Source organism: Aythya marila, assembly GCF_965140915.1.
Source record: "Aythya marila genome assembly, chromosome: 1".
Classification (NCBI taxonomy): Eukaryota; Metazoa; Chordata; class Aves; order Anseriformes; family Anatidae; genus Aythya; species Aythya marila.
The window spans coordinates 2,078,488-2,095,897 of record NC_139042.1 but is presented as its reverse complement, the minus strand read 5'-3'; the positions used below and the strand labels follow the sequence as shown (position 1 = coordinate 2,095,897).

At 47.0% G+C, this 17,410-nt stretch overlaps 1 protein-coding gene across 6 annotated transcripts in view; it reads right to left on the bottom strand.

Annotated features, from left to right (window-relative positions):
* Positions 1 to 17,410, bottom strand: part of GDPD5 (glycerophosphodiester phosphodiesterase domain containing 5) — a 159,418-nt gene that overhangs the window by 132,964 nt on the left and 9,044 nt on the right. The window contains exon 1 of one of the 6 annotated variants that reach the window (XM_082751872.1): positions 17,205 to 17,311. The exons of 2 other annotated variants lie outside the window; for them this stretch is intronic. The gene's annotated coding sequence lies outside the window, so the exon portion shown is untranslated. Of the gene's footprint in view, positions 1 to 9,330; positions 10,238 to 13,593; positions 13,643 to 17,204; positions 17,312 to 17,410 lie in introns of those variants that run through there. 3 more of the 6 variants (XM_082751874.1, XM_082751870.1, XM_082751875.1) reach the window with 3 other exon arrangements.

Sequence of the window (17,410 nt, the reverse complement as noted above, 5' to 3'; positions counted from 1 at the left end):
CTCCCACAAAGCTGCCTATTATTAGCAAAACAGGCTTGACTCAAACAAACAGTGCATTAGTGCAGATCAGCCAGAGCAACGCAGACAGCTGGGCCATGCCATTGCTGTCACCTCAAAGGCACCCAGTGCAACACAGGAGGCAAGCAGAGAGCTAGGATGGCTTCACTTTGCAGTGAAGGAGCCTTTGCATTAGTTATCCCTTTGCACTACAGCCCTTGAAGCACAAGGGGCAGTTCTCTAGCATTTAGTTTGGAGTAGAAAACTTAAAATAATAGGAATAATCATAAAGGAATTTCAGAGCAATTTTCAGCTCAGGAGAAACTTCCATTTTCTTTCCACACTTGTGCAGGCAGCCTCATTCATCCGCCTCTAATCTCTGCTCAGACACACTCTGACAACAATTTTAAATAAGTATAGGGATTAAAGGGGTGATACAGACTGCCAAGGTCAGGATGAATGGGAGGTGAAGCCACCCTTGCAGCTGTAGCGTGGACCTGCCCTGTGCACACCATTCTGGGTCCCTGTCCAAAGGACCACAAGGCAAAAGTCGTCCCTGACATTCTGCATCACCAGGAGTGATGGCCACCAAGTAGCCCACCTGCAAAACTTCTTGGCACAAAACACTGCAAAAAACAAGTTTATAGATTTCCAAGGGGGATACTCTTAAAAAACACCCCACCAAGGCCTACAGTTTTTAAGAAGGCATTACAACATGTCTTTAAATTATTACACAGCTAATACAGAAGGTCTCCAAGCAACAAGCTTGGAAAAGCATATCTGATGACAATGCCTTTAAGCTTCGGCTCTGTCCCTCTACTCTTTTCTATGCCTCTGGATCAGCTTTGCATTGAAGACTTTCCAGAAGTACCTTCCCTGTGGCCCAAACCCTGCGGTAATTCAGCTGAGAAAAAAAGGACACAAGAAGAGCAAACAACTTGTGCAGAGTCAGCAGTGTATTCCAGTGCCTAAATCAACTGACTTGTTTTCTTTTGAGGAATTGGAAAGGAAGGAAGCAGATCAGCACTTCAGAAAAACACTACTACAGCTGTATCCGTGGAGCATTTCTGATTCAAAACAGGCTCCAGCAGTCTCAGGGCTGCTGCAGATTACACGGGAGCCTGTCTTGGAGACTTATTTGACGCTTCTGGATAGACTTGCACCAAAGCAGAGCTGTATGGAAAAGTACCTGAGATGGTCTCTACAGGACTTCTCTCTAAACGTCTGCCCTCCAGCAAGGGATATCACAGAAAATAAATTATCTCAGCCCACCTCCCAGAATGAATCATCCAAGAAGTGTTCTGACCTCAGTTTCTCCAGCCTGGTGGGCACCAGGTCAACATTTCGGTGTTTGGACCTCTGTTAAAGGGAAAACATGCTGCATTATGCTATTTGTGTGTACTGTATTCAGTTTTGGGCCCTTCAGTAAAAGGAGGACATTGAGGCCCTGAAGCACATCCAGAGAAAGGCTCCGAAGCTGGGGAAGGGCCTGGGACACAAGTCCTGTGAGGAGCGGCTGAGGGACCTGGCGGGGTTTGGGCTGGAGAAGAGGAGGCTCAGGACAGAGCTTATTGCTCTCTGCAACTGCCTGAAAGGAAGGGGTGGGGAGCTGGGGGGCGGCCTCTGCTCACAGGGAACCAGGGCCAGGAGCAGAGGGAACGGCCTCGAGTTGTGCCAGGGGAGGCTCAGGTTGGCAATGAGGAGACATTTCTGCTCAGCAAGAGCGGTCAGGCCTTGGGACGGGTTGCCCAGGGAGGTGGGGGAGTCCCCGTCCCTGGGGGTGTTCAAGGAGAGGTTGGACGTGGTGCTTGGGGTGGCCCTGCTGGAGCAGGGTGGGAGCAGCTCACCCAGGGGTGCCCCCAGCCTCAACCTCTCTGGGATTTTGTGAAGTTTATGCAGGAAATGGCAAATTTGTTTATATCCTAATTGCTCCTCACTTTGTGATTTATTTTTTATTTTTTAGTTTACAGAAGAGATCAGAAGAGCCTAGATAAACTCAGTCCTCCCAATACCATGCACACAACCTGAGCTAACTGCGTTGCTCAGCATCTCTGGGGTGAAGTGACAGGAACTGCACCAGCATGCCCTCTGCGTTACCGCAATGCCCAAATGAGCTCTCCATACAAGAGAACAGTCCTCTGTGCAATCACTCTTGTACCCATGAGACAGCATTAAACAGTTTTGACGATGTCTATTTAAACACTGTCTAAAAATATATCTGGCTTTTGACCACTGCAGATGCAGGTATAGCCTCAGTGACTGTGGTAGGGCAAGGACAGATGCTAAACTACAGCTTAGACTGCACTGTTTCAGGGACTTATCTGCCAAGTCAGCAAACATTTCCAAGCAATTCTCAGGCAATAATTTCAGAGGATCGCCTGCAATTCCTAATCTCCATACGCCTTGATAAGGCCAGGAAAAGGTTTGGGGTTTTTGTTTGTTTTTAAAGAGCAGCATAGATTAAATAAAGAGGAAGAACAAGAGGAATAACGAACAGTCCAGAGGAGAAGCCAAAGTGAGAATCTGCACTAATTTCAGGCCTTTAAAACACCGGTCTCCATTCCTGCATGTGTGGGAAGGCAGTCATCTGGCACATCATAGTACCCACGGCCAGTTCAGCAAACAAAAAAGAAAAATCCACCTTGGCCTGAACAAGTGTTAGATTTCTCATCAGTATTCCTACAGCTACTGCAGATTTAGACCATTATTTCTGTGGACAAGACATCTGCTGGGGGGCAATTTCTGGATTTCAGATCTACCCACTGGACACTACTAGACACAGAATAAGGTGTTAAATTCTCAGATTTGGCTGATTATTTGTTACAGCTCTACTACAGACCTCACATGTTCTGGAATGGAAATCTATTGTCAGATCCAAGCTAGATACAAATAAATTCCAAAAAACAAATTGGCCTCATTCCCCACGTTACTGTATGAAATGTTTTCCTTAGAGGATCACACTCCTGCAGAACAATCCAGCTACGCAAGCCTCCGCTGCAGAAAGCCCCCAGTTTAAGTCAACACAAATTTGAGCTTTCCAAGAGAAGCTTCTATCCAAAGTCATCATTATGGCTATGATGAATCCCATGGAGACAAGTTTCTGCAGCAGAGCTGAACTAAATCACCTCCATGCACCTTCCCTGCTCTGTGGAGGGGAAGAGTCACTGATGAAGCATTTCAGCCACAGGATGGACAGCAGCCATCTGAGTTTCCATCCCACCCCACCAGATAACTTCATATCCAGTTATGCCAAGTGGAAAGTTTTCAGATGCTCATCAGCTTTGTACTCCAGGGAGACAACACCCTCCCCTCCTCTACACGAGGAATTTATTTTTAAGCAGGGAAGTGCAGACATGCTCTTGCTTTTCAGTTTCTTTTTCCTCCTAAATTCCAACCTCAAGGCTCCCATTTGCCAGAAAAAAAAAAAGTGTTTATACATCAACTTGCCAGAACGTGTCTCGTAGCTGTAGCATTTTATTGCTGCTCTGCAAACTAAGGAATGAGAGCAGAAAGCAAGCTAGGGGGATTGCACAAGGTCAAGGGATCCTGGTCCAAAAATCTAAGCACAAAGGACAGACCAGCACCACCCCAGAATCCCAGGACAGACCTTGGATACCAATAGAGCCATTGAAACCCAACTACGTCATTTCATCTCATACAAGTTGAAACTGAAAGGGTTATGATCATGTCTGTCCATAAAAAATAATGACATACTGTATGCAAGAAGGTACCGGTCATCATTGCCCCAGGGAACAAGTTTTGTAGGCAAGGTTTTAAATATCCACCAAGGGTTTTCTCCGAGCTTCTTGCCTATTCTCAAATTACAGCTTTCCATTAGAGCATCTCACACAGGCTCAGGCTGTTAATAACAGTGTTTACAGTGGGCGTTGGCCTTATCAACAGGATGAATGTGCTCTGGCTGCATGCCCCATCCCACTACAGCGTGATATAATCCCTTAAAAACATTATCAAGAACTGCTGTTGTTTAATTAGAGCACGTGATTTCCACCTAACAGGAGTGGGCAAAGCCCACAAGTTTGCTGCTGCCTTTCCTAGCTCACTCCATGAGCTAAGCAACACAAAGCCTATCATGAAACGTTCACACCAGCCACCTTTCCTCTTCCTCCCCAGCATAAATCACCAACAGCTCCCTGCAGGAAGCTCTTCTGATAAGAATTGCCAGGTCTTTTCAGCATTTATCTGCTCTGCCACGGAGTCTAGAGAACATTTTCAAAAAGAGAAGTAGGTCAAATTTAAGTAACTGCATAATCAGGTGGTTACTTATGTCCTTAAGCCTGCAGCATCCAAGGATTTATCATCTCTGCATACAGCACTCCACAAATTGCTCAGCTCCAACCTATTGCACCCATGGTGAAGGCTTAGTGAATTGATGAGCATCTTCCCTCATGCTGCTCTATCAAGGCTTGATTTATGACAGCTTGTCTTTGGAAATGCTCGTGGAGAACAAATCCAGTCTTATGAGTAATATTCAAGGCAAGTCTACTAGCTTTGGTATAGTGGATGGCACAGGGGATTGAGATACCTCCGAAATAAGGATTCTCATGGCTTTAGTGTATCATGAAATTATTCACAAAATCCTGTCTGGTCTGAGATGAGCACCATCTCCACTATATTCTTCTTCCCCTGCACCGAAGAGGTAGGCATCCATCTCCATTTAGCCATGTGGCAAATAGGTGATCAAGACCCACTGCCTAGTTTGTCCTCTCCTCCTCTGAGCACACCTTGGTGTGGTCCAAGAAGAGAGGATGCAAGGCCTGAGAGGAGGAACCAAGGGATTCTCAGGCATTGCAGAAGCAAAAATAAAAGTTAAGTTGAAAATAAAAATTTAAAGACTACAGATCACAAGGGTTTCCCCCAAAATGAGTGTATTTGAAAGGCTTTAAGAACAGGCTGACCACAAAAAGACCAGGTTTCATGGACCCTGCGATGGGGATCCAGACAAAAATTACACAGGAATAAGTGGGACCTGAGCAGGAGCAAGAAAAGCAAACCAGAGACTGAAGCTGAGCCCATACATCATCATCGGAGCGCTTCCCACGATGGAGAGGAAGAGGAATGAAAAGAGTCAGCTGCACAGGGAACAATTGCTCCAAGGAAGAGGAAACAACATTGTTTGAGAGATTTAACCAAAAGCCATATAAACCAATCCCCAAACCCCACCTCTCAAGAAAAAAAAAAAAAAAAAAAAAAAAAAGAAAGAAAAACAAAAGGAAAACCCTATGTGCTTTAGGAAGGCTTAGCACCACCTTGATGTTGCCTGCCTGCTCTGAGCCAGAAGGGAAGAGAAGCAGCTTTGTTTGATTTTTCCAGGTGGTGTTACCAGCCCTTTTCCCCAGGAAGGAAGCCTTCCACATTCCCCTTCCCCCAAAATTCACCAAGGCTGAGATCGACTCCTTATTCCACCTCCCCCAGTAAAACAGGCCAAAGGACAGCAGGACCACATATTTATTACACTGCTTGAGAGCTCCCACAAGTCCTCACGGCACAAGAAAGTGGCAGCAAAATGCAGCAGCTCACCCACAGGTCACAAATTCAAATCCAGCCCAGGTTTCCAGGGCACCTGCAGGCTTTTCAGCTTTCATGGGCAAGCCTACAGACTCAACACAGCTCTCAGATGCAGACATTTCCCTTTTTCCCCTTTCATTGAGCAGAGTTGAGGGCATCATCTCCCTCTTTCCAGCAGGGAAGACCCCCTGAGGATGCTTGCATAAGCAGGAGAAATGTGGCCGTGCACATTCCATTTAGCAATGGTAAAATTCATTGCTTCCCCCCTCAGTTAATTCCAAGTCTCCCCGCTGTAACATGATCACAGCTGAATTTTATTCCACTTAAGCCTTCCCAAAATACCTGCGTGTCCTTTGAGGTAGTTTTATTTCTCATCAAAAGCTTTGCAGAAATTAAATCCTATTAGCACACAACAATCATGCAATAACCGTACTTTTTTTTTTTTGCCGACACTGTCTCAAAAGCCTTAGCATACCTCCTCCTTCAAACAGGAGAAGTTCAAGAAATGTTTGAAGCCTCAAAGCACCTTCCTGTGCACAGCATTTAGTGCTAATCCCACCAAAGCCACCCTGTCCTTCACCACTAACACCAGTAACAACCCACTGTTGGATCTCAGCCCTGTGCCACCCCAGCCTCCAGGAGCTCACTATGCAAGACCCTTCCTGGCCCCACAAAGTACAGGTCATGGCACACAACTGAATTATCTCTATCTGAACTAACACCTTTAACTGATTATTAATCAGGTTCCCTGATGACTGGCAGAAGCAAAGCAGTTGCATGCTTGGAGGTTCTTGGAGCATTTAAGGTCAATTTCTTTCCCCCATCTGCTTTTTTAGTGCTAAAAACATCATGGTTTTGCACCTCTTCCCAAAGGAAACTGGACACATCTGCTAAACATTCACATGTCCCGCTATCTTTAACCTTTTTCCTACAAATCCCTCTGCATTATTCCACACTACCGCTACAATATCAGGTCAGACACCACTCCTTCCTCTGCGAGATCTTACAGGTTCCTATGGATGCTCTGGAAATGAGCTTTCCACCAAGCAGAGGACAGGACACAGGCAAGGGACAAGCCAAATGATCTTGTAGGCTGTCTTGGCAGCATCCAGGAGAGGGAGAAGTCTGATGCACAGTGCCTGGAAGACCCTTGAGATGTCACCCAACTTGATTCCCCTTATCCAGAGGTGGATTTGTCAGCCTTGCACAAAGCCTTGTCCAAATGGATCCCAAGACCTCCAGCATCGTCCTACAGCCCTGTCCCAGCACAGCACTACCAATGGAAAGAGATCCTGCTGGTAAGCTTAAATCATCTTCCCTAAGCCAAGATAAATTCCTTCCTCTTGTTTTCCCCAGTTTTCATGGATTTCAACCTAAAACAAAGTACACAAGGCTGCTAGAAAACAGTATTTCCTTTCAGTCTATTTGTTTCCTCAGCGAGTTATCAGCCACATTATCACATCCTCCTAGATTTCCCCCCTAGGTAATCCCTGTTTTGTTGTGCTACTCACTGGTCCTCGGAGACCAAACAGCACTCAGCCAGGACCCAGGACCAAAAAATCTGCTTCCACATCCCTTTGCCTGATTTCCTTCCATTTTCTCTTAAACCAGTGGCTGCCACCCAGCTGTCCGTGGTGTTTCATGTGTATCAGGACAGGAGGAAGGTGCTCTGGCACACCTGGGTTTCATCCCCAAAGGTAAGAGGAGCAACAAAACCACTCACCTTTAGAAAAAGGTCTTCAAATCTCCCACGTGGCTTGATATTAAGCTGCTCTTTTAAGTCCTGGGGTTTACAGCCAGATCTCACCCCAGTTACCAACAAGCAGATGGGTTATAAGATACTCCTGCACTACACAACAGGGACGTGGTTATCCAAAACCCACCCCTCCAGGACTTCTGCAGCACAGGTGCCTTCTGGAAGACCTCTGGAGTTCTGCTATAGCAACCAGCTTCCCATACACACACAAGCACTCCACGGGTCTCAAGTTAGAGAGACTTATAAAGTTTGAAAGACAGTCAAATTTCTGACATTTTTAACATTTTTTTTTCCTGATCGGTAGCTTTTCAATCAGCATCTCCACAGAGGCAGGCGCTGGTCTCTAAGGAACGCTTTCAACCCAAACGCTAAGGGAAGAAGCATGCAATTCAGCCCTGACATCTGCTTTCCAAGGCCATTTTCTTGTCTGAAAGCTTGCAGGATTAAAAAAAATAATAATAAAAAAAAATCCCTATTTAGCACAAGAGGAAGTCTTGCAGTAACTCCAGGAGACAAAAGTTTTTAAAAGGCATATAATTTTGTCCATTTTCTGTCCCCATCCAGTACATCTTTCTAGGTTTCATTAAGCCCACTACAAATTTACTTTTTTTTTTCCCCCCCAATGGAAGTACAGATGCCGTTTGATCTAACGATTAGGATCACATTTCCTTCCTCCAAAGCAAAAGGCAAACATTAGCAAGGGCTGCTGAGGTTAAAGTTTAATTATTGCTTAGGAGAGGCCCAAACTCACTGAGGCAAGAGACAGGGGGGTTAAATAAGTTAGTTGCAATGTATTAAGGGGCATTTAAGAGAGCTGTGTGTTGTAGCAATGGTCAAGTCTTGCCTTTATTCCACCTCCTCTAGCTTTTGACCTGGCCAACAAGCCAGGCACAGACAGGCAGGAGCATCCATGTGTGCTACTGAAAGCTGTACTGCAGTATCATTACTCTATCAGATTCCCCTGGACACCCCAAAAAGCTCTTGATTGAGATATTTACACCCCATTCAAGGGAGAGCAGGGGTGGCTAAGGAAACAGTCCCATCCCTAGCTCAGTAAAAACAGCTGATAAATGAGAGCTTTAGCAACAGACAACAGGCTCAAGGCAGGCAAGTTTTGGAGCTGTTTTTCTTTCCTGGCATATAAGTGACACCAGAGGCTGAAGAGACCAGGACCAACATTCAATCCAATGCCTTCAGAGAAGTCTTTGCTAGCAAAAAGGAGAGCTGCAACTTGCTGTCTCCTTCCCTGCCAAGCATTAGGGTAGTTCCACAGATTGGTTTTCCATTTTGGGGGGATGACAGGTCATTGCATAGCTGTTAACTAGCCCTATAAATGTAGCTGGAGGCCTCAACAAGCCACTAAAACAAAGCTGGTGAACAACTCTACCTGACAAATCGGGGGAGCCATCCTGAAACCACATTCAGCCTTTCCACAGGTTTGTGGAACGACCACAGCAGCTCTTCAAAGATTTAAGTAGCAGCCTGTGTAGTCCTGGAGCTACAGAAACCTGAACGTACCAGGAGACCCACAGCACTGCCAGGGTCCTGCATCTCTCCCCAGAGAATGAAAAGCTAATGTAGAAGCTGCCTTTGGAAGGCTCTTTGGTCTGCAGCACCAGGCAGCTTTTCTGGGTCCATGGCAGAGCCAAGAGGATGGCTTGCAACTATCCATGGCCCAAAGCACTGTGCACCTTCATCCGGGCACAAAGCTGAGATCCATGAAGGCTGCTTGCCCTGGGCACGAGAGTGCTCTGCAAAGTCTACATCAGGCCCTTCTGCAAGATTAACTTCAGTGCATGAAGCACTGAAAAGGAGAGAAGGGAAATTAGAGGAGACTGCTCACAGCTGGCTGAGCACCCCAGCAGGTCCCCATCCAAAAGGCCTGCCAGCAAGGAGAGCACCAAACTATTTGGGGGAAAAAAAGAAAAAAGCAGGTAAGCCACATGAAATTTGTTCCATTTCTGTGCTCATTCCCAACTACACAGCTGGCCTAGTGTTGGAGGTGACCATCAAGAGCTGCAGAGGAAAAGAAAAGGACTTGAAGCTCTTACCTGTTAGGTCCTCACCCCACTCTAGTGTGACATCCCTTCTCCAAGAGACTCCTTCAGCTATGGGATCTGCCACCAGGCTGCAATCAAGAGGATGCTTTACAACGCCCTGCTTAACACCTTCCCAAGCAGAGACCTGTGCAAAGAGACAAGTGCAGTTTCCTCCTGGTGGCCAAGCTTCTGGAGCGTGGAAATAATCAGCGTGCACACCAGGCACCGCTCTCCAAGCTTAAATTCCTCCTTGTCAGCATCCAGGCTGTGGCAGCGCTGCACCTTTCCGCTTCCTCTGCATTGAAATTAAGTTATTCCAGGCTGCTGATTGACACCAAGTCAAACTCCATCTGTTTCCACCCAGATAAAGATTCCTCCGAGGTCGCTCTGCTAAGTACCTGTGACTTTGCTGCCCTGCGCAGGGAGCAGAGGGGTGCACGGTGCCAAAATTAGCACCCGGGTTTGCTGAGGGTTTATTCCGGTCCAGATGCAAGGTAAAAATCTTTGTGCTATTTAAGCGCCCAGATCGATGCAGCAAGCTCAGTGCTATGCACAGTGTCAATAAATGGGAGTTTTGCAGTCACTGCCAACGGGCTAGAGAGGAAAATGTAAACACTGCAAGGGAAAAAGCAGGAGGGAGCATTGCTGAAGCCCTTTTTGCTACACAGAAGGTTCACAAGTGAGGTCCATCACCAAAAACTCCTGCACATAAAGCTCCCACCTCTGCATTTCATTTCGTGTTTAAATTTTAACTACTTCTAAGAAAAATTAAAACCTTCCTAGCAGCGCTACAGTGCACAGAGAGTACCCAGGACAGGACAACTGGCAAAAGCCACGGCAGCATTGACCTTCATGCCCCACAAAAAAAAAAAAAAAAAAGAAAGGATTATAAAACTGAAACACCACAGCCTTTGAAGCATAGGATGCATGCAAACATCAGAAAACAGGAGGGGCAGAGAAAGGTAAACTGCAAGAAAGCAGGTACGCAGGCAGGAAATAAGAGGTGTGATTTTCTTTGACGTTATAATTACGAGTGATCGGGCTCTTGGGTGACAAATGCATTTGAGCTTTATAAATAGAGGCAGCCAAGCCAAGCTTTCCCCATTGCCAAAACCAGCACCAGGAGGCCAGTGACTTGCTGTAGAGTCGTTGCCCTGAGTGACAGCTTGGATGCAGCTCAACACTGCATCTCCTGAAGCCCTGCTCAGCCAGGTGTTGCACGGGAAGCTTTGTGGCACACGTGGTTCTCTCAAGGCACTGAGATGTCTAACCATGCTTTCAGCAGCCACCTGGATTAAGTATCCACCTGATTTTGCTCTGCAAGCAGACTCGCAAGCATTCTGGGAGAGAAGATGGACATCTTTGCACAGCAAAGCCCTTCCTGCAGTAGGGCATCGAGCTCCTTCTCCAAGTGCTGTAGGATCAAGGGAAAACAAGAAGGAACGAGGCCTGAATGATTGCCTGGGCAGCCTGCACATGTCTGGGCACCACGCGGAGCTCTGAAGTCACCACCTAATGGGCATCCCATGCCACGTCAGAAGCAGTTTCGGACCCACATGCCCAAGCCATGCTGCGTACGACCCAGTGGCAGCCTCCAGACTGGTCCCAAATGACCCTGAAGAAGCACCACTGCTGCACCTAGCAAGAAAAAATTTCCATGAAGCAGCTTGCCTTGCTCTCCCCTCCACGTGTAATGGCCACTAAGCCACCACAGCTGCATTTTACAGAAGAGGCTGGAAGTTCCTCTGCAGCTACTCATCAAGTGCTCACAGGAACGCACACCTAAATATGGGCACCAAAATACTTGCTCAGCAAGGGTTGGCAGAAGCAAAGCATCCTGCCTCACACCGCAAGGGGCGGCCAATCTCATTAAAGGTCAAGCTCTTGCCATACCAGCACTGCAAGTTCCTATATTGCCAGAAAGCCACAAGTTTGAGTAAGGTTTGAGTAACACACAAAGCTCCCCACACCTAACAGCGCACAGACCACACCGCTGTCCCTCACAGTCACTGACTTTCCAGCAAAAACTCAGGTAACAGGGAAACCTTTTGGAAGATGACATCTCAGAGCAGATTTAGACCAAGTATTTTAGGGACTGAATACTTCCTCAGCAGCCCCACCTGCCCATTAGCTTGTGCTGTGCCACAGGAGGCTCGCCAATTTATTAGCCCCACTAAGCAAAAATTGGGCTTGACAAGGTTGGCAAGGGCATGGAGCAGCCTCAAACTCTGTCCTGATTAAAACAATATTCACTTTTTTCAAAAAACAAAACAGCCCCGTGTCACTGCCACAGCAGCAGGAAGGTTTTCCCATTACCACCTTCACACCCCACTGGCTCCAGAGATGCTCCACGAACTCAGCCCATGGGCACGTTTGGGATGAAGACACCAGAGCCCCTCACCAAGCGCCAGCCCCCACAGAGCTCCCAGTTATTTTTTGGCAGGTCGCATCCAACGCTGCAAGGAGTTGTGGTGTTGAGCTACCATCCATCGCTGGGCAGAAATCACACGTGCTCATCATTTGGTACACACTAGACAAAGACCATTAGGAAGGAAATGTGAAGGAGGAGAATTGTTGCAGGTTCTCTTTTCTTATCCCTATAGTCCCCCAGTGGCTCTGCATCACTGCTCACATGGAAGAATGCCATTACGCTGAGCTTAAAATACCAGAGCAAAGCCTAGCTCCTCAGCTTGGGAGCCAAGTACAGAGCCCAGCCTCCAACACAGCACTTTCTGCACCCTCTCTCATCTCTGCTCTCACCACTCCCCCAGAAATCCCATCCTTTGGGCATGTTACATCACCCTCGTGCATGCCCCATCTATCCCAGCCCATCACCAAGATGAATCTCCACCAAGTCACCTTGCTCCCTGCTGATGCCATCCCAGTCCTCCCGTGGCCTGGAACCATCACCTTCAAGCTCTCCATGGCAGATTTTGCCCATTGCAAGAGGAATACAGACCTACAGGGTGCACACAAAGCATCTGGGGACAGGGATTGAAGGATGAGGCTTTTAATCCCAGTTTCACCACAAGCTTAACAGTAGTAGCTCAGGTAGATTTGGTTTTGAGCATCTCACCCCCAACAGAGAAAGCAGGGTGCGTGTGATTTTGGGTGGCATCTACCTACACCAGTGGTGCATCTGAAGTGCTGCCCACCCAGCAAGCTCCCTCCCTCTGGCCAAACAGCTAATATACTCTGAACACATCTCTGGGGCTGTATTTCCATTTGTTAGAGCAGGCATCCAAAAAGTTAAGTTCACCAGCTCAAACCACCAGCGTCACTGCAGGAACAGGCCGAGCAGCCCACCTAAGGGAGGCATTTTCCAGGAATGAGGCTTTTCTTGACATGCGACAGCTCAACAGCTTCTTGTGTCACATCTCTGGGTGAGTATGGAAAATTGGTGGAAAAATACTCCTGCAGGTGGCTTGTACAGGCTTTTAACTCCAACCTTCAAAGTGGCAAATATTGAGCAAAAACACAGTGACCCCCCAAAAAACAATTATCAGAGAAAAACATGGCTCACACCAGGTTTTCTGGTATCCCTCCCATCTCAGGGGATGGCCAGAGCTGGTGGTAAGTGTACTTGGAAGCAGACACCTGACATTAAACAACTCATTTTTGAACCCAAACTCTTCTCCAGAGCAGTCATAAAGTACAGTCAGCCCAAGATCAGCACCAAGGAAGCTGGATTTGTGAGAAGATAACACAAGGAGGGAAAAACTTACATATCTACCTGCCTTTCTATGGTATCCAAGTCTTCACATCCTCGTACTGCCCCACCACCCATCCTGAAGGAGTGCTGTGTCCTCAGCTGACATTTTTCTCCTTGACCAAAGCCACTGAGAATACATGCGTAGAGCAGGCAAATGAGCCCCAGTCATCACCCAATGCTTCAGGCATCCTCCCTTCATCACCGCAACATCAACCCCAGGCTTCATTACACATCACAGCATCCAAGGACACGTATCCAAGCATTTCTCACGTTAAAATGCAGGATGAATGACTCTGCTTCAGCTCTCCCAGGCTGAAACAGGAGGCAGATGGCACGCACAAGACCCAGTGCCTCTTCTCCCTGGGTAATCACTTTCAGATGCCTTCATCTTGCTGGGTAGGAAGGACTCAGAGATCTCCAGTTCCTCTGAGCAAACATCCCTCTTGAGGCCAAGGGAGAAGAAAAGCTTCCAGACCACCAGCTAGCCAAGGACAGAACTGCTCCCAGTGATCTCAGGAAGGTCAAAGCAAACACTTGCCATGAATCTCAGGACAATTACTTACTCATAACATCCCACAAAGCCCCGTTCCCAGCTTACACCATTCTTCAGTCATCTGTAATAGAAAATAATTGGCCACAGGATAGCGTTGGTAGGAAGAAAGGAGCACGTTCCCTGTCCCCATCTCTCACGTGGGTTGAGGAAACCACACAAGGAGCATCAGGCACTCTTTGGGAAGGTCAGAGACTGATACAACCACAGGACTGCAGTAGAGCTAGTCTTATAGAATAACACCATGGAAGTAAAAACATCCCAAAAACATTCCCCTTCTTTCCATGGGAAGATTAGCATTGAGGGTCACCGTTTTAAGCTTAAGAAAATCCCATTGAAGGGATTTTAACCCACCCAGGGAATAAATACATTAACACCCACAGCAGTAATCCCCAACACTTCGTTGTACTACTTATGCAGAGCAGGCATCATCTCCCCTGGAAGGGGAGAAAATCCAAGCTCAGGCATGAAGGATGAAGGACCTTCATCTGCAGAAGCAAGACCCTCAATGGTTTTTAGTCCCAACAGTCCTAAGATTTCTGTCCAAGCCCACAGGGCTCTGTGTTTGCAGCAAAGAGCCTGAAGCACGTTGTTTGCACTTCACTCTGTCCCCAGCTCATCTCCACTGCTTCCCACAAGAGCTGTCATGCCAGTGCTTTCTGTGTCCTCGTCACACAGCAAGGTTTTTCCTGAAGGAGATGCTGGACTGGAGCAGTAGGATATTAGTTTTCATGCTGCCTGTGCCATCTGTGCTGGAACTGCAGAGCAGAAAGTTGTATTTTAAATTTTTTTTCAGGTGGTGAAGGGAAAAAATAAAATCAAGACCAAGCCATTCTTACAGAGAGGTGCATTCAGACAAGTCCTGCTTATCCTGCCCAACAAATTCTGGTGTTTTGCAAAATAACTTCCAGAAAATAAAATTTCTTAAGCAGGTATTATCAAAAGACAACAACTCAAGCAAGCCTTCAGTGCCCGAGAGCTGCAGGATGGCCATGGCACACAGGTCTTCACAAAACCCATGCCTCTAGGGCACCGAGATCTTTCAGCCCTATAAACCTAAAAAAGAAGGAAATGACCAACCCTACTTTGGCCATCATTTACAACATTAAAAGAAGCTAGAGGATCCAACTCTGTAGCTGCTTTAAATGCTAGAACAGGAAAACGATTTAAATAAAGCCCTTGTATTTCATGGCAAGGAAAGGATTTATTACCACTGGGACACAACATTTTCCCCATGTGCAGGTAGTTGCTGCCTTCCCAAGTCTCCCACCTGGCAGCGAGCCTTGGGGAGAATCCAGACACCTCAGCAATCCCCTCGTATCCACTCACCAAGCATCCACAGCACAATTTATTTGGAAGCTCAGCCACTTGCAGCCGTATTTATTTTTTTTTAATACCGGCTGCATTGCCTCAGCCCAGTGCTTCCCCTCAGCAGCTCTGCCATTTAGCAGGCATTAAACTTGATGGTGCATGAGACATAACAGGGTTTTACTCACACCCCTGTAAAAGAGCTGGCTCGGTAGAACTGACAGCCACAAGTGTTTGAGGCAGTATTTATCTCATACCTTTCCTTCCAGAAAAAAGCCAACCCTTTGCAACCAAACATATGGGAACTGTCACCCCCAAAAAAATAAATTAAAAAAAGGTGAGTTTGGGAGCAGAACATCACATCAGCCTCAGGCAAAGCTGAACCACAGCGATGTGTTTAAGGGTAGGCAGCTAAAATTAGCGGTGGCAGAGCTGAGCCATGTGCAAGGAGGGTGTGAAGTCCTGATTTTTGGTCAAGCACTTGGGTATTCTCCAGAAACAGCAACCCTCAGACAAGGGCTTTCCTCTCCAGTACACATTCCTCCTGGGACTCCACAAGCCTTTAAGTAGTTATCTTCTGGAGCTTTATAAGGTGTTGGAGGAAAAAAAATAAAGAATAAAGACCACCACATGAACACAAAGTTGTGCTGAGATCCAAATCTGATGCCAGCACGTGGAAGGTTTGAGAGTGACGGTACACAACCTAGACACTAAGCTGTTTGCTGCCTCCTCCTACCACCACTTATCTTCTTTTCCTTCTAGACCTAACCCCAGGCTCCACTGTGGTTTTGTTTCATTTCCAACTTGAAGCAGAGAATCACCTCTAGAAGTATGAAATGGTCAGGGTTTCCAGTTTGCAGCTTCCAAGGTAGAAGATGAGCCTGTGGTCGCTGCAACCACCTTCCCTCAACACAAAATGCTGTTTGCATGTTCCAGCTACGCTATTTAAGCAAGAGAAATTTCACAGGAGATGCTGCCTTAAGCACAAGGTCTTTGAGATGTAATAAGTGCCAATAGATGTTCTTTATCCCCAGCTTTATAACATCTCGAGTCAGTTCTGATGTAACTGTTAGTGCATTAATCCTGGTAGAAAGCAGATGGTTTCTCTGTCTGGTACTGGACTTGGATAGCCCCAGGAACTCACATTTCCACTTATTTTAACTCTGGCCTTTTTTTTTTTTTCTTTTTTGATTACGTTGCTAACACAACGCTGAGTTAGAAACAGTGGATGCCGTGTTAAATCCTGTTAGCTGATTACACAGCTGAGCAGCAGCAAGTGTTTGCTGAAACACTGAACCCAACTGCCCGATTTGGGAAGCCGACGGTCACACTGACCTTGTGTGTAACAGCAACACAGCATTTGCTCCCGGTTTTGTCTGAATGCCATCTCCTCCAGCAGCTCAGACTATCTGCAGCACCTCCAGGGCTGACATTCCTTGAGCAAGCACCCAAAATCCTGGAGCACGGCTTCATAGAAAGCATGAGTACTTCTGCCACCAGAAATATTTGGCTATCTGGTTCCGACCTCCAGGCTCCATCGCTCCCCGGGAAGGAGTTTTGGGGAGGACGGAGATGAAAGGTCTCATTTCCTCGTGCCAAAAGGGAAAAAGGATATTTCTGAACACTTCTGATTGCACCACTCCCCTGTACAGCAGATATCACATCTCCCTCCTCAGGAGTTTAGCCCAGAATTAATTCATATTTTTAGAGAGAAGCCATGGGCACCCGCACTCTGGAGAAGGCCACAAGCTGCAAATCCCAAGAGAATGGAGAAGTCTGCATACAGATGGAGACAGCTGCCCAAATCAGGACAAGACCTGCCCGTGCTCAGACTTCAGCCCCTCCACTCATCTTGGTACATCTGGGCAGCACATGGGAATTAGGTGCTTCCAAATCAAGGTGGGAACCAGGTAATTCCTGGTCTCCATCCACACCACTGTACCCTTTCAGCCCAGGTTTTCACCATGCCTGCAGGTGCCCTAAAAGAGCATCAAGTCAAATTGGAAGATTTGTCCTCTCTGCACTGGCATTCGAGTCACACAAAAGCACCAGGAGATCTTTCTCCAAGCACAGAGCAGCCCAGCAAGATGCAGGAGGACAAGGATCCCTCAATTTATTTCAAGCCCACACTGTGACCAGCTACCACCTTCCTCAATCAGCAGCCAGCTCCTTACACGCACAAACCTGCAGGGCAGTAACCAGCTGGCTGCAGGCAAGCCAAACCCTTGGCCAACTTCACAAGCCTCATTCCCCAGATTATTCCTTGCTTTAAAAAAAATAAAAAAAATAAATAAAGCACATTTGAGCAGGACTTACAGAGCAGCAGTACTTCAGTGCAATTCCTGATTGAGCATTTCTCCTAAAGGACCCGAAACACCCACCTCTCCCGAGCCTGGCTGATCCGTAAAGTTTTAATAGGGTTGATAAGCTCCCGGCTGGAACAGCTCTTGCGCACAGCAAGTTTTATCTGCTGCAGAGCACACTTGTTGCCGAGCCTCTTATCGCCACTGCAAATATCAGCA